Below are 7,774 nucleotides of genomic sequence, written 5' to 3' on the forward strand. Positions count from 1 at the left end.
CGATGGAGAGAGAATGCCACGCTCTCTACACGTTAAGAAACTTGCAACAACTCTTTGAGGGGTTCGTAGGTGGTCTACTAAAATTCTAAATTTCTGTTCCTATCCATTAAACCCTCATTTGCCAATGCATGGGATTTCCAAATTCACAGACCTTCGTCATCAACGACCCCAATTACAGGACCTAGCTTCCTGTTATATTTATCATTATTTGGATATTGTCCTGAACATGTATGAACTATTTGCCACTGGATGTTAAACAATCCATTAATCAATCAAGCTTTCTTTGAATTTCTTAAATTTTGTTCGAAAGTATGAACAGAACTTCTGCGCGAGGCATTGACTGTGTGTATATCATTAGTATGTGTTTGTGTAGCCAGGGTCAAGCTCGTCAATATACATGTACTTTCAATTGACGTATATTAATTATTCAATATGAAAATTGAAGTTTTGAAGTATTTATGTTTTAATCAATATTAAGACTCTTCAGAACAAAATAATAAAAAGGGGTTACTATTTATCTTCAGGTTCTCAGTTTGGCTCAATAAGAATAATGCCCTTTCCATGGAGGAGTTAATCAAAGGATTTGAAGATTCTTTTACTCCAAATCCTATTGGAGTAGAACAATCTATGGTTTATAACTTCAGCGAATGGATCATGAAATATATCAGTCCAATGAGAAAACATTCACAGCCACATGTATTTAAAATATTTAAAGTAGACAGAAATGCCAAAATAGTATGCAAACAATGGACAACAGACAAGGTTTGTAGATTCTCAATTTAAACAAGTAATAAATACCAAATTTCAGTTGAAAATGAAACAATGATTTCCGTTCCAGGAATTTGTGTAAGCCATATGTAACCTTCATTTGACTCAAAACTTAATACATCCATCTGAATTTTTAAATTTAATACCGGTAATTAAGATTGGCAATTAATATTATTGAGTAAAATTTTAAACTGTGTCTTTTGACTAACATTTATTGTAACTAGTTTTAAATAGCTAAATATAACACATACTGAGACAAATAATGCCTTTAAATAATGATGTTATGCTTGAAGCCATGCAAATGATTAAACACAATATTAACAAGCAATTTCATTATTCAAATAATCGCATTTTATATTTAACAGATATATCATGTTCTTTGGGGTATTTGCAAAATTAGCAGTTGAGAGAATGTTAAATTTTGAGAACCACCAAATTTTATCGTTCAAAAACGCATTGATGACGTTACAAGCGTCCAGTCGGATAGAGTATTTTTTGGCAAATTACTCGGCAGAGAGGGTAAAAAAAAGGCATATCTTTTTTGCATATACCCCAGCGATGTTAATAAAATGAATGATTTTCAATTGATAACTAAATCGGTGAAAAATCTCACCAATTTACAGTTATCAACCAATCAAAACCCACGATTCTTACATAAGGTGTAATTATAAAAAAAAAATCATTTTTTTTTATTCAGGTTTATAAAGAATGTGTTGGGTCAATAGATTACTTAATCAATGAAATCCCAAAAGATGCACCCGAGGCAATTTGTCCAATTTATAATGAATTGGACAAAGTAAAAGATTCCATAACTCTTGCAAAACCATTTCTGAACTCCAGACAGCAAACACAGTGGCAAAGTTTTTTCAAAGATAAAGAGGAAGAAGGTAATTTTTTAGTCATTTATCACATATTTGATACAAAAACAATGCAACTTCAATGAGAGAGCCATATCAGCCTTGGTGTGCAAAAGATCCCTCTTATTTGATTTAAAGAGTCATGTACAATGGTGATATCTATGAGATTTGTTATATGTATAAAAAAAAACTGCCATGCATAATACAAATTAAATCTCACAGCAATTACAAATGAAATAGAATTATCATTTTGAATCCACATCTTATGATGCATTTGTGGAAAAAATACTTCTTTGTAGTTTGTCAGTGGACTGGAGCTAAATTCATACTCGATCTGTGAAGTCCTAGTAATAATAAAACTGTACAGTCGAAACCAGATTTTCTGAATTTCAGGATGTATGTACGAACAGAATGACAGACAGAGTGCATACCTATATATTCCTTCCAACAAATAAATTGAAATTGCAGGATAAAATCAATGTTAACCCAATCAGCAATCATTCAAACTACATGTATGAATATGAGTTTTATTTTTTATTCTTCAGAATTTGACTTCAAGGCAGAGTCCAACTTTAAATTTTTATTCTTCAGAATTTGACTTCAAGGCAGAGTCCAACTTTAAACTTTTAGAATTATCTGAGTATGTGAGGCAGAAAAGACTTGAAAAATCAAGAAATTACCAGCCAGTCACAATTCCACAAATAGTTATTGATGATAAAGATATGGAACCAGTAAGCATTTAAAGCAATATTAGTAAAATAAGTAGAATCAATCATAATATTATAAGATTCTGTTCTTTATTTAATTCCACCTTATGTAATAATGCTGTATTTTGATTGGATGAGAAACATGGGATTTTTCACCTATTTCTATATACTGAGATTTTCTTGTCTCTGCGGGGGTATTTGCCATTAGGGAATTCCATGTTCCGGGGTATTTGCTAGCAAATACCATGGTAGATGGGAAATACCCTAGCAAATACCATTGCAGATGGGGAATATCATGTCTAAAAATAACTCAATGAATTTTTTTTATTCTAATATGACAAATTCGTGGTCATTCTATATATATATGGTTTTAGATGAAATATTTAGGATAAAAAGCATCATTATTGAATTTGGACTGAATGACGTAAAAATTCTGAGATTGACGTCATAAATAAAACTCAACGGAAAGGAATTGTCAACTGGTCACATAAAACTGGAATCCACTTGCATTACACTTAACTGAAACTGATGAACAAAGTGAAGTAGTCCGCCGAGAAGCAGCTTATTATCATAAAAAGGGAGATATAAATACAGTCAGTGACTGTACATAAAAAATTTATAAGAAATGATTATACGGTTAATGCAATTTGACTGCGCATTTAGCACAGCTGCAGAGTATAAAAAAATTATACATTCAAGTCGAAATTTCATATGATACCTGATTATAATTAAACATTATGAGGTGGAACATTCGGTGGAATTAAACAAGTATATCATGCGTACAAGGGGTATTTGCAAAAAAATACCGGTTTCGAGGTAACCAAATTTCCCTCGCCTAACGGCTCTGGAAATTTGTACCTCTCAACCGGTATTTTTGGCAAATACCCCTTGCAAGCATGATATATTTGTATAGTATACTTTCCTATTCTAAGCTTTAATCATACAATTTGCAAAATCCTGCTATGAAAGAGTGTGTATATACTTAATATGTCTGTATATCAAATGAAATTTACAATGCACTCTTCTGAGATGTACCAAGACGTTTGTATGTGGCTTCTCAACCAAGCATGCAACATTAAGGAGGCTGGGAAATACTGGTCAGAATAATGTGTTAGGGTAAGGTGACATGTCTTAAAAAAACTGTTACATTGTGTGCTATGCAGGGTTAGTAATCATTTCTTAGTATCATGTTGAATACCCATCTGATGTGATACTGGATGCTAAACAACAATCATCAATCCATCTTGAAGATTAGGTAAAATTACTGATATTGCAGACTACATACCTTACTTTGATAAATTATTTAAAAAATACTCAATTTATACTGCTTAATGTTGTTAAATTCAAATATTTATTTTTTCAGGTGGTAATTGGAAAACTAACAGCAAGTAAAAAATCTAACAATATCAAATCACTAGCACTAGAGGTTGGGCAAATGGTGCTACTGGATATTGAAAAATATGCTGATGAGTGGCCACAGGTTGGACAGATACTAGAAATTGCAGCTGGATTGGTTAAGATTCACTGGTACAAAGGCAGCAAGACAGGACCTTGGTGTCCATGTACCATTCCTGTACCAGGAAAACGAGGAAAAAGAATGCAATGGATTGAAGAGATAAGGGCAGAAGAAATATGGAAAAATAATTTCAACTTAACCAACAAAAACTGTTTGACAAAGCAAATTAGATATGCCATTGACAATTATGACAATTAAGGGGGCTCCTGGGTATAAATAATTTTTTTTTCTAATATAGGACTTCGCTATCTTTTTTCATAATTGAACTTTATCATATACTTAAAAGAAAAATGAAATAAAAAAATGGGTTCAACGTTCATTTAAGCTCAAAATCTGCCTCCAGGTGAAGCATACATTTTTGTGAATGTCCTTTTTTTCTGTTGAACTAATAGGAGAAATAAAGGTAATATCGAAATAAAAAAATAACCTAATTACAGAAATTGCTTAAATTTTACTATTATTTAGTTTATGTACAGCTTATTTGAAAACAATAATAAAAAATGTAGGTCACCGATGAGTCAAAAAAGATATTTTTGATTTAATGCCAAAAATGGTATTTTTGCACCAAAGGGAGATAATTTGAAGCTTTTTCAATGATATAAACATTTTAGAAGTCATCTGGGGACAAACCGAATCGATTTTTTGGGTTGATTTTTGTACCATATCATAAAGTATCAACTAATAGTGTAATAAATAAAACTTGTAATGGAAAATTAAAGGTTTAATTTTTTACTGAAATTTTTGTACCCACGAGCCACCTTAAACCAAAAATATTTATGTGGTTCAAATTTCTTGTTATTTAAATATTTATATCAACTCAATATTTGGAAAGAAATTCCCCATTGATTTTATTCATAAACTTTTGAACGAAGGTTACTTGAAATTTGTTCTTCTGAAAGAGAAATAGAAAAATATGTCTGACTAGAAAAGTATACAGTTTTCATTCACATTTAATTTTTTAATGCTTATCATTAGCAATTTTGCCAAAACAACGTGTAAAATTTGAATGCATTTCTATCTGCCCTTGCTACTGTATCATATGACAATTTCAAAATCATTTAAATCAGTATCATGAAAGCATGCAAGACAGCTCACTGTGTGGACTCTTTCTTATTTAGTGTGACTTAAATGTTGTTTAACATAGTGTTGGATATTATAAGTTATATGGTTAACTACTGACCCCAAACGGATCCATAGAGGGTTAGTAAAATCCATAGGGGGTGAGGCCGGAGGCTGAGTCCCCTATGAATTTTATTCACCCTCTATGGATCAGTATGGAGTCAGTAGTTACCGGTAACTATAACAAATTTATCGGACGCTGGACTTTTTCTGCAGCGTTTTGTTGAAAAAAAACAAACAACATTAATAGATGACGTCGCCATTAATGCGTCATGAACCCTATATGAAACTTACTAACCCCATAGGTCTCATAGGGGGTCACCACGTGACGGCGTTTAACTAATCACAACGTGATAATTCATCTGTGGTCCGATAATTGTATATGTAATGTTGGTCATAGTTGTTATTTATATTAATTAATATTCATAATATAACAATAAAAGGGCAATCCAAATAGACAAGACATAAAACCAAAAAGTTTAAGTTGATTTTTGGTACAACAATTTTTGTAATACTTATGTTAATTATTAATGTTATTGTAGGACTAAGGTAATGGCTAATGTGTTGTAGCTTGTTTTTTAAGGTGGTACATAACACTACAGGGAGATAACTCTTTAAAAATCAGCTAAACGTTATTACCACATTAGCAAAGACAAATTAAGCTTCTCAATGATTAAAAATAGTGTTTTTTCAAACTGCTATGATATCCACTGAAAATATTCCCATAAATTGTGTGGTTAAAATTTTTCAAAATTTTATTGTGTTTGTCAACAGACATCTTTTGTCAAAATTTTATCAAAATTAAACGAAACAAATTTATTATAATTAAAGTGTTGGGTACCACCTGAAAGAAGTTTTAAAATAAAAAAATATGTAGTAATTTTTGTTTATTGCTCTGATATCATTTTCTAACATCAAATACATGTGACAAGTGCTGTTAAAATAGGAAGGCGATCTACAATAACCCTGTACAACACCGTCTTGATTGTGAAATAGCAATACACAATTAGTCTAAGTTATTTAATGTAAATTATTTGACAGAATGAAATATATGCATTATTTTTATTCAATAAAAATGTATTTTGGTAATTCATTGTATTATTGAGACACTTTGTACAAATAGTAAATATTTAATTTTATTTTTGAATATATTGGTTAACTTTAATAGCAATATTTTAATAGAAGATAACTGATATGAAAAAATGTTAAAAATCTTTTCTTTCTTGAAGCTGGAAAGCGAGTTTTGTGGCCCAACTTTAATTATTCATCATCCAAAAGCACATTGCTAAAGCTAGCTTCTCATATTTTATTTCAAAATTATCTGTTAGATTTCTGGTATTCACAATAATGTATTTTTAAAGGATAATTTGTTTAAAATTGGTCAGTTTCGCACAACCTGTAGTTAACTTTAATGAACCCTGGGTTACATTTTTCTTATATTAATGAAAAAGCATGGTAAAGTATACATTCTTGCAAAATATAAGCAAATTTTATTATACTTCTTATGTAGACCACCAACTCATTCATGTAATTATAGATTATGGTTCTTAATTAGGGCCCCGCCTTTAGGCGTGTCGCCCTATAGTGATCAGTCTGTCCGTCCGCAACACTTTAACTCTTCGTCCGCTCCATATCTAGAGAACCATTATGATTTCATACTTTAAACTTTACATGTTTATCAACCACCACCAGAGGGCGTGTCATGATGTATGTACAACTTTCTAGGTCAAAGGTAAAGGTAAAAAAAACTTTGGTTTCAGTTGACAACCCCGTGTCCTGTGGTGAAGATCGTGTCCGCTCCATATCTAGATAACCATTATGATTTTATACTTAATACTTTTATAACCAACACCAGAGGGTGTGCCATGATGTATGTACAACTTCCTAGGTCAAAGGTCAAGGTCAAAAACTTTGGTTTCAGTTGACAACCCCATGTCCTGTGGTGAAGATCATGTCCGCTCCATATCTAGATAACCGTTATGATTTCAAAGTTTATACTTGACATCCATTTTAACCACCAGCAGAGTGCGTGTCATGATGTATGTTCAACTTCCTAGGTCAAAGGTCAAGGTAAAAAAAAACTTTGGTTTCAGTTGACAACCCCGTGTCCTGTGGTGAAGATCGTGTCCGCTCTATATCTTGAGAACCGTTATGATTTCAAATATTATACTTGACATCCAATTTAACCAATACCAGAGGGTGTGTCCTGATGTATGTACAACTTCCTAGGTCAAAGGTCTGTCTGTCTGTTGGTCTGTCCATCGCTAACAAATTTGATCCACACTATATTTTGAGAGGACAGCTGTTATTATTTCATACTTTATACCTGACAAACAATCACAAATGAGACTATGTAATAACTTCAAATAATGCTTCATATCAGATTATCCATACAACTTGTTTACCCCACGTTATTGACAGTGGGTCCCACAGAGATGGCTCCCGTCTCAATGGCATCTAGTTCCAAATGTTTATGCAGTTTTTTTTTTATATCTGGTTTAAATAACTTACCAGTTAATAAATATGTAATGATGTTGTATCATTATTACCATGCATGTTATGAATATTTATGATATTTATTTTTTTTACTACACAAGAAAATTGTGTGTTTAAAATATGCAAATAAAGTTCTTGTGCTATAAAGTCATTGATATCTGTGTTTATTTTGATATTTCATAAAACTCTGATTAAGGCAGTGAAGATCAATACAAAAATGGTTTGTGCCTAAATAGTTAATAAGAAGGGGAATAAGGGGAATAAAAAACATATGAATATCTTGTATAGACATATTTACACAAGTATGCAAA

The sequence above is a fragment of the Mytilus trossulus genome, chromosome 7 (genome assembly GCF_036588685.1).
Source record: "Mytilus trossulus isolate FHL-02 chromosome 7, PNRI_Mtr1.1.1.hap1, whole genome shotgun sequence".
Classification (NCBI taxonomy): Eukaryota; Metazoa; Mollusca; class Bivalvia; order Mytilida; family Mytilidae; genus Mytilus; species Mytilus trossulus.